Source organism: Charadrius vociferus, unplaced genomic scaffold (assembly GCF_000708025.1).
Source record: "Charadrius vociferus isolate BGI_N301 unplaced genomic scaffold, ASM70802v2 scaffold15, whole genome shotgun sequence".
Lineage (NCBI taxonomy): Eukaryota > Metazoa > Chordata > Aves > Charadriiformes > Charadriidae > Charadrius > Charadrius vociferus.
In genome coordinates, this window is record NW_009650064.1 from 13193429 (window position 1) to 13200614 (window position 7186).

The 7186-nt window shown below is 37.7% G+C and overlaps 1 pseudogene; it reads right to left on the bottom strand.

Moving 5' to 3' along the window:
* Positions 1-6779: 6779 nt before the first annotated feature.
* LOC104292560 overlaps positions 6780-7186 on the bottom strand; it is a 3874-nt pseudogene continuing 3467 nt past the window's right edge.

Consider the following 7186-nt stretch of genomic DNA (forward strand, 5'->3'; position numbering starts at 1 on the left):
GAATGACACTGGCATTATACAATTCTTTACTACCTGCTAATATTATAGCCGCCATTCAAAAGATTAACACCTGAACTATCTGCAGGCAAATAAACACCTTAAAAAAAAGAAAAAAAAAAAAAAAAAAAAGGAAGTGTTCAACAAGGCCTCTAGATATTCAGGATAACTTGGAGGACTCCCTATTCAGGACAAATATAAAAAAAAAAATAAATCTATGATAGAAAGGGCGTACCTCACTGACAAAAAGCTGTGGCTTCCTTAGGCTTTTAAGGCATGCTGTAATCAATTTTGATAAGCTATGTCTCTTTCTTAAGTCACACAGCTTCTCTATTCATGCATACTCCATTCACATCTCTTATCATGCTTTGACTCCATGAGACCTTACAAATAACAGTTACTTAAAATGCAGCAGTCTATTAAAAAAAAACCCCACAAACTAAAAATAGTGTGTTTCACATTATGCCTGCCTTTTAGAATCTGAAATTTTTCACGTGCTCCAATTCTTACATGCATTAACAAATCTTTCATTTTCTGCTTACCGTGTGTAAGTTTACAAACATTAGCCCCTATCATGAAAGCTGCCATCATCCCACTAATTTAAAACACAAAATGAAGAAAGCGTTTACGACTGAATCTCTCTTGCTCTATCCAGCTACATACTACAATTTGTCCTTTCTTACATTTAAAATACACATTTTTTGATATCCAGCTATCAACTTTTATGTCTCCTGCTAATGGGACCAGTTCCTTTCAGTCTCACTGCAAACATATTATGGTATTAATCCTACAATGAAAATGAATGTAACAGAGACACAAGAGATCAGCCCAAATGAAAGTGTAATTAGCAACTGGAAAAAAATACACAGAGTAAAGAAACTGGGAAAGGAATGAAACAGAAATAGAAATTATCATGCTACTAAACAAAGTTCCTAAGTTCTGACCATCAGAAATAAATGTGCAGGAAGTATATAAAAAAGTGACAATGAATAAATCAGATACAGAACAGAGTGTATATATGCAGAAAGAGCAAATAGACCAAGATGACTCTGTTCTTGAGGAAAAAGAGAATGTGATAGATGAGGAATCATGACTTGTGAGAAACTGAAAAGGGAACAATTGTTTAACTTTTCTCACATCACAACAATTAAAAGGGCCCCCAATTAAATCATTAGGCAACAAATTTTAAGACAAACCAAAGAGACTTACTTCCTTATACTCCACATGCAGTGAATCATATAACTGCCAAAGGATACTGTGGAAACTGAGAATATAAATCAGAGCATGGAAACTGAGAATATAAATCAGAGCATTCAGTGAGGACACACTGCTCCCTGCAATTAAACGTAATTGTGCAAATGTCACTTTATGCTCATGGAACTCCTAATCAATGCTGAGCACCAAACACTGGGAGACTGTATTAAAAGATGATTACTCCATTTAATTTATGCGTTACTTCTCTAAGTATTCTTTACTGGAATTTTGCCAGTGGTTTTATTTTAATAGCAAGTTTATATTCTTACAGGATACATCTAAAATAATATGCCACACAGCTTTTCTGAATAAAAAGCGGTTTTTGTCCATCCGATACAGTTTGAATGGACATCTGACAGTCACCGTTTTAGTGTGTACAACTATTTTTTAAACTTAGCAGCTATACTAAACCCAACCAATGCCATCTGTCATGCACCACAGGAAAAAAAAAGTCTCTGTATGTATTTCATTAAAAAAACATAATCACACACAAAAAAGACACTCACCCTAAGTTCCCAAGAGCTTTTGCTAAACTTAAGATACATCTTTCATTCCTTTTTTGTTACATATTTTTTGCAGTGAGATTCACTAGCACGTGCAGATATCAAGAACTTTCTGTGCCTCAAGCATGCACCTTGGGAAGTTTGAAAGTAGCAGAGTCTGTTTATCTGATTGTCCTTTTAAATTTACATCTCAGTAAAGTAAGAATGATAGTGAACTGTGACTTAACATCAAGAATTTTTCTTGGTCCATTTGTAGATAGATGATTTCAAAGTAGAAACACATTTTTAATTTCTACTTTCACCAAGTCAGACAAAAAAAAAATAATTCAAAGACAACTCTAGAGTTACAGACCAGAAATATTAGATAGAACTCTAGAAATTCTTTGAAAGCAAAGTTGAGATTCCAAGTCACTCATTAGACTGGACAAAGAAAACAAGGAATTGATGGAACACTTGTTTATCTAAATTTAGTTCAGTCAGTTTAGAACTGACTTTTCCATAAAAAAAAATATTAGGAGACACTTTTGATCAAGACTAAAGTTCTGCTATTATTTATTTTCCCTGACTTTGAAATGTGAAAACTCTGCTTTTGAGCCTTGGCCTGAAGGAGTTCACATCAACTGAGTTCAAGACTTCTGAATGTAAAGAATCTATGCACTCATACTTTTTGCAGTTCTTCAGGTTGATCAGTTATCCAAATAGCAGCAGTCATTTTCACAGAACACCTTGTACAGGATTCACTGACAGCTTTCTTATTAAGCATCAAAGCTTTGACTCTCCTATGAAGTTTACCTCTCCTACCTACGAACAATCAACAAGTTAAGTAGAGATGCTGCACAGGAACCAATTTAAGGCTGCTGCTGAACTAATAATATCCTTCACCAATATGATCCACAGTATTTTAAGTGAGTTTTAACATGTGCTATAAACGGTATCATGGAAGGACCATTAATAAGCATCTGTGCTATTTTAAAACAACAGGTGGTGAGATCGTTTCACCACAGTTATGTGCTCACCATATGTGTAAGTGGAAATTCTGTAGGAGGTAGAAGGCAAATGAGTGAATAGTTAGCAAATATATGCATTATATAATATATATAATTATATAGTTATATTAAGATGTATATGATCTCATTAAAGCTGCAGCACATTTTACAGGCTAGCTAACAGCTGCCAAGATAACTGATACACCTTTGGGTCTTTTGGAATAGTTGCTAGAACAAAGATATGACAAAAAAAAAAAAAGCAGTCAAAGTAGAGAAACTAAAATTGTAGGCTGGAGTTAGACCTATTTGCCTATCACATCTGATGAATCACTAGGACATTAGTGCATAAAGGGATGCATAACTGTGCAAAGACCAGCCAGTTACTTTAGAGTGCTTCTGAACTCAGGGCAGGATAAATTGCCCATGAGTCCTGTAAAGGCAAAGAACGGCAATATAGTCAATTTTAAAATTCATGTTAATAAAGGTTAGAAAACAAAACAAATTCTACTAGAGAGAACTACACCCTGGCTGTTATGGAAATGCACTGCAGCTTTTCTGCAGAGTTCACGTTTTATACTTGGTTCACCCAGGAAAGAAGGGCAGAGATGCCCTGGAATCATTTTACCACTGCAGAAATAAGACCAGCTCAAAAATGCAGCGTATCTTCAGTATGTTAAGGAGGACAAAAAAACACAACCATATCTTATTGGTTCTACTGTAAGAATTAAAGGAAGAAAAATGAAATTATTTGATCTGTCATTGGGCTGGGACATTTGCACCAACTCTCCTATGAGGGAGTCCACTTTGTGTTACTTTCTCCACTGATATGTTTATATTTAAAGATGGGGATATATACTGGAAGCATACAGTTCTTTCACAATCACATCCTATCTTTTATAATGCTGTTTTAATAGTCATTTTGTAAGAGCATACAGTATGAAAACTTTCTCAAAAGTAGTCTCTCAGTGCATCCTGAAACTAATACATACAAATGGATTCATGCTTGTGTTGCTGTCCCATGCAGTCCTCTTCAAGAGAAAGGCTTAAATCAGCTTGCTTTTACAAGAAGAATACATGGACTCTGCACTTCTATCTCCATATTTCAGATATTAAACTCAGGGGCTCATTACCTGGGTTGTAAAGTGCTGACTTACTTGATTAGTTCTAATTCAAGATAAAAAGATATTTAATGCCTGTCTTGTTCCCATCACTAATATCTTATACATGGATAAAACTCTTAGTTCTTCTTAACAACTGCTACCTTTGCAGTTGACTGGCCACTCACATAAAGATCTTCCATTGACAATAATTAGAGTCCAACATGAAATCTATTTGCATAATACAAGACAAAGTTTAAGTTTATGCCTGGCATTTATTTCTCAGATGGAAATTTTTTCTCACCTAGAAATGTTAGCTACTTCACATAGGGCATGCATTTGGAAAAGTGTCAATACATTTGTTCTTCACAAGAAAAAATGGTATCACTACTGTTAAAATACTATTGATTGTTTGCACATACTGAAGTACATAGTCTTAAGTTCTCTGTAGAGTGTCTGTCCACTCACACTCTGCTCAAGCCTTCCTTTAAGGAATTCTTAATTTGGGGAAAATAATCCAACTCAAAGCCTGGGAACAGCAGAACTGAAAAATTACATGCTTGCTCTGGAACGTGGTTATTTCAGTTAGTTCAAACAGCACTTAGAAACATCAGCTTTAATATGTTTTCTATTATGAGAATGTTTAACTGAACTGTTTCATTTCAGCATTTGGAAAGGACTACAAGTGAAATCAAACCTTTGCAACTTCAAGTGCATTCAAGGTTACTGGGTTTTCCAGTTTGTTCTCCTAAGGAAACAAGCCTTATGCAAACATACCCATCTGGCCCCCACTCATAAATTTGGTCAAATGAACCTGCTGGTTCAAAGGCTGACTGCGGCCTAGAAATCTCAAAGATAATTAAGCTCTTACAAATCTGAAGAACTAACCCAGATGAAGAGTTCCAAAACAGCAGACCCTCTGAGGAAAAGGCAGCTAAATCTCAGCTGCTACCCAGTCTGTCTGCCATCAACCAGCTGGCCAACTAGGCTGTTCTTCCAGTCAGTGGGGCTGTTGCCCCAGATTAACCACAATAAAGATACTTTTCTTTGCTTGGCAGAGGTATGGAAGTTACTGTAACAGAAGGAGAAAGAGGACTTCCACAAAAGAAGCCTGTAGGAAGTAGATTTACATCAGTTACACTACTGAACTAAATTCACACTGATAGTTAGATACACATTTTTTCCATGGACACATGCACATGCACTGTTGCGTTTTACATGATTACACCATCTGTCTGTGGAGTACACATAAGAAAAACAAAAGCAATTCAAGTTTTCAGTGTGAAACCAATCAGATGTACATTCACATCTGACTCTTGGTCAACTACTCCTTCATCCCAGCCACCACACTGTTGTAAAAAATGGTAACTAACAATCTTTTGAAACATTATTTAGGTTTGCCAGGAAGCACAACAGCTAAATATACTGCGCTAATGTTTCGTCAACATTAGTGAGTACTCCTGTTACCCTGTATTTACAACAACAAAATGGGAGACCATTATTGATGCTCTCTTCAGTGAAGAAATTGACTTTATATAGAATGAGTGGACTGATATGAGAAGTATCTGAACTCAGCTATATGGTTTCTTTTCCCAGCTACAGGCAATTACAGGAGAAATCAGCAAATAACTACATCATCGCAATTTCTGAGACAGCCAACCATGCTCTTTTCTAGAAAGTAAAAAAACAGTAGACATGTCAGAACTCAGACTCCCAAGTGTTTTACAGGAACAAAGTAAACATTTGGTAGATGAAAGATACAGGTTTGATGGAATGAGAATTTTTTTTTCCTAACTTGAAATGCATACATTGGATGCGCCATGGAGCACCATCAAGCTTATAAAGGGTCATAGTTAATGACTGTTCTTCAGAGCAAAGGTTTGTCTGTTGTACTGATTTCTGACACTGCAATTCACCAGTCACTCTGTTTCAGCCCTTTGAAACCTCAATTGTCTTTTATGCACATTTCCTACCTCTGTAGCCATCATGTGCCTTCTGTGTAGCTGGCAACAGTACTGAGGCAAATACATGTATTTAAATATCTTCCCAGAAATACTGACAACAGACCAAGCAAGTGCCTGTTACCTCCCTCCCTAAGTATTACTTTTATCTAGCACCATGACCAGAGGCTTCAACCACAACTTGGGATCCCACAACTGCATAAGCTGCTCTGTGAACACATAGGATAACAGGATCTTTTAAGATGAACATACAAGTAAATAGACATTGAATAAAATAACCTTCAGCTTCCAATATCCCGCTTCCTTTTTTCATTAAGAAGAGATTAATACCCTATCCTTTTCTTCCCAGAGGCACAATCATTGTTTTTGCTTCCAAACAAAACCACACAGAGCCATTAACCATTACTACATGCAGTGCTCATTCTAATGATTTGCCTCTGCATGCCAACCCTAGCCTCCTGTACTGACATGCCTGCTTTAAAGTAACCTTTTTAAAAACAGAACAAAGAAAAAACAAAATCAAAAATCACCAACATGTCAGACAGAGACAAAGGCCAGGAAGATTTTTGCCTTCTACTCAATTCCAAAAGACTATTCATCTAATGTAAAGACCTGTGTACGTACCACAAACAATCTGCAATGTCAATGGTCAAGCTACAATGCTGCTGCATGTACTCTTGTTTTTTCACTTCTGAAGGTGATATGATGGGAGAGCAACTCACTAATTCTTCCATTTAGCAGACAAAGGCATTTTAATTTTTCTATTTAGTCACAAACCTTGTGCTAGATGATAAAAATGGAAAAAGGTAAAAAACATAAACAGAAGTCCCCCAAAAAGTCAACAGAATCCATTTTGGTATAAGGGCTGGTTCTCCAACTTCTTCATGCTCCCTTTAGTTTCCTGTGAAGTGACTTCCAAATCCAGGAACATAAATGAGACAACATCCTTTTTTGCTTCTGTTCCCCTGAAAACCTTCTGCCCTAAGATGTCTTCCCCGTCACTTGAGGAACGCACATTGGACTGGCGAGAGCAAGAGGAAACCCGGGGCGCAGTCCTGCACCTGTCGCAGTGCTCCACAGTCCTTCCCGCTTTCGCGCCCGTCCTGTGCTACGCCACAGACAAAATGCCCCTCCACGCCAGTTGAATCCCTTCTGGCACGGGTAAAGAAAGAAGCCCGGGCTGCCCAGCAAAGAGCTGGCACCAAGCCACTGCACATCCTGGCAATAAAAGATAAAATGCAACGCTGTGGCGCTTCTGAGAGGGCAGCCTTTCTGCTTTTGGAGGGAACCAAAAGCTACGCGCCTGAGCACGGTTCCAGACCCTGCCTGCGCGCCCCGCAGCACGGCGGCTGCTCTGCGGGCCGCCAGCCTGGCCTTCCCCGCGCTCG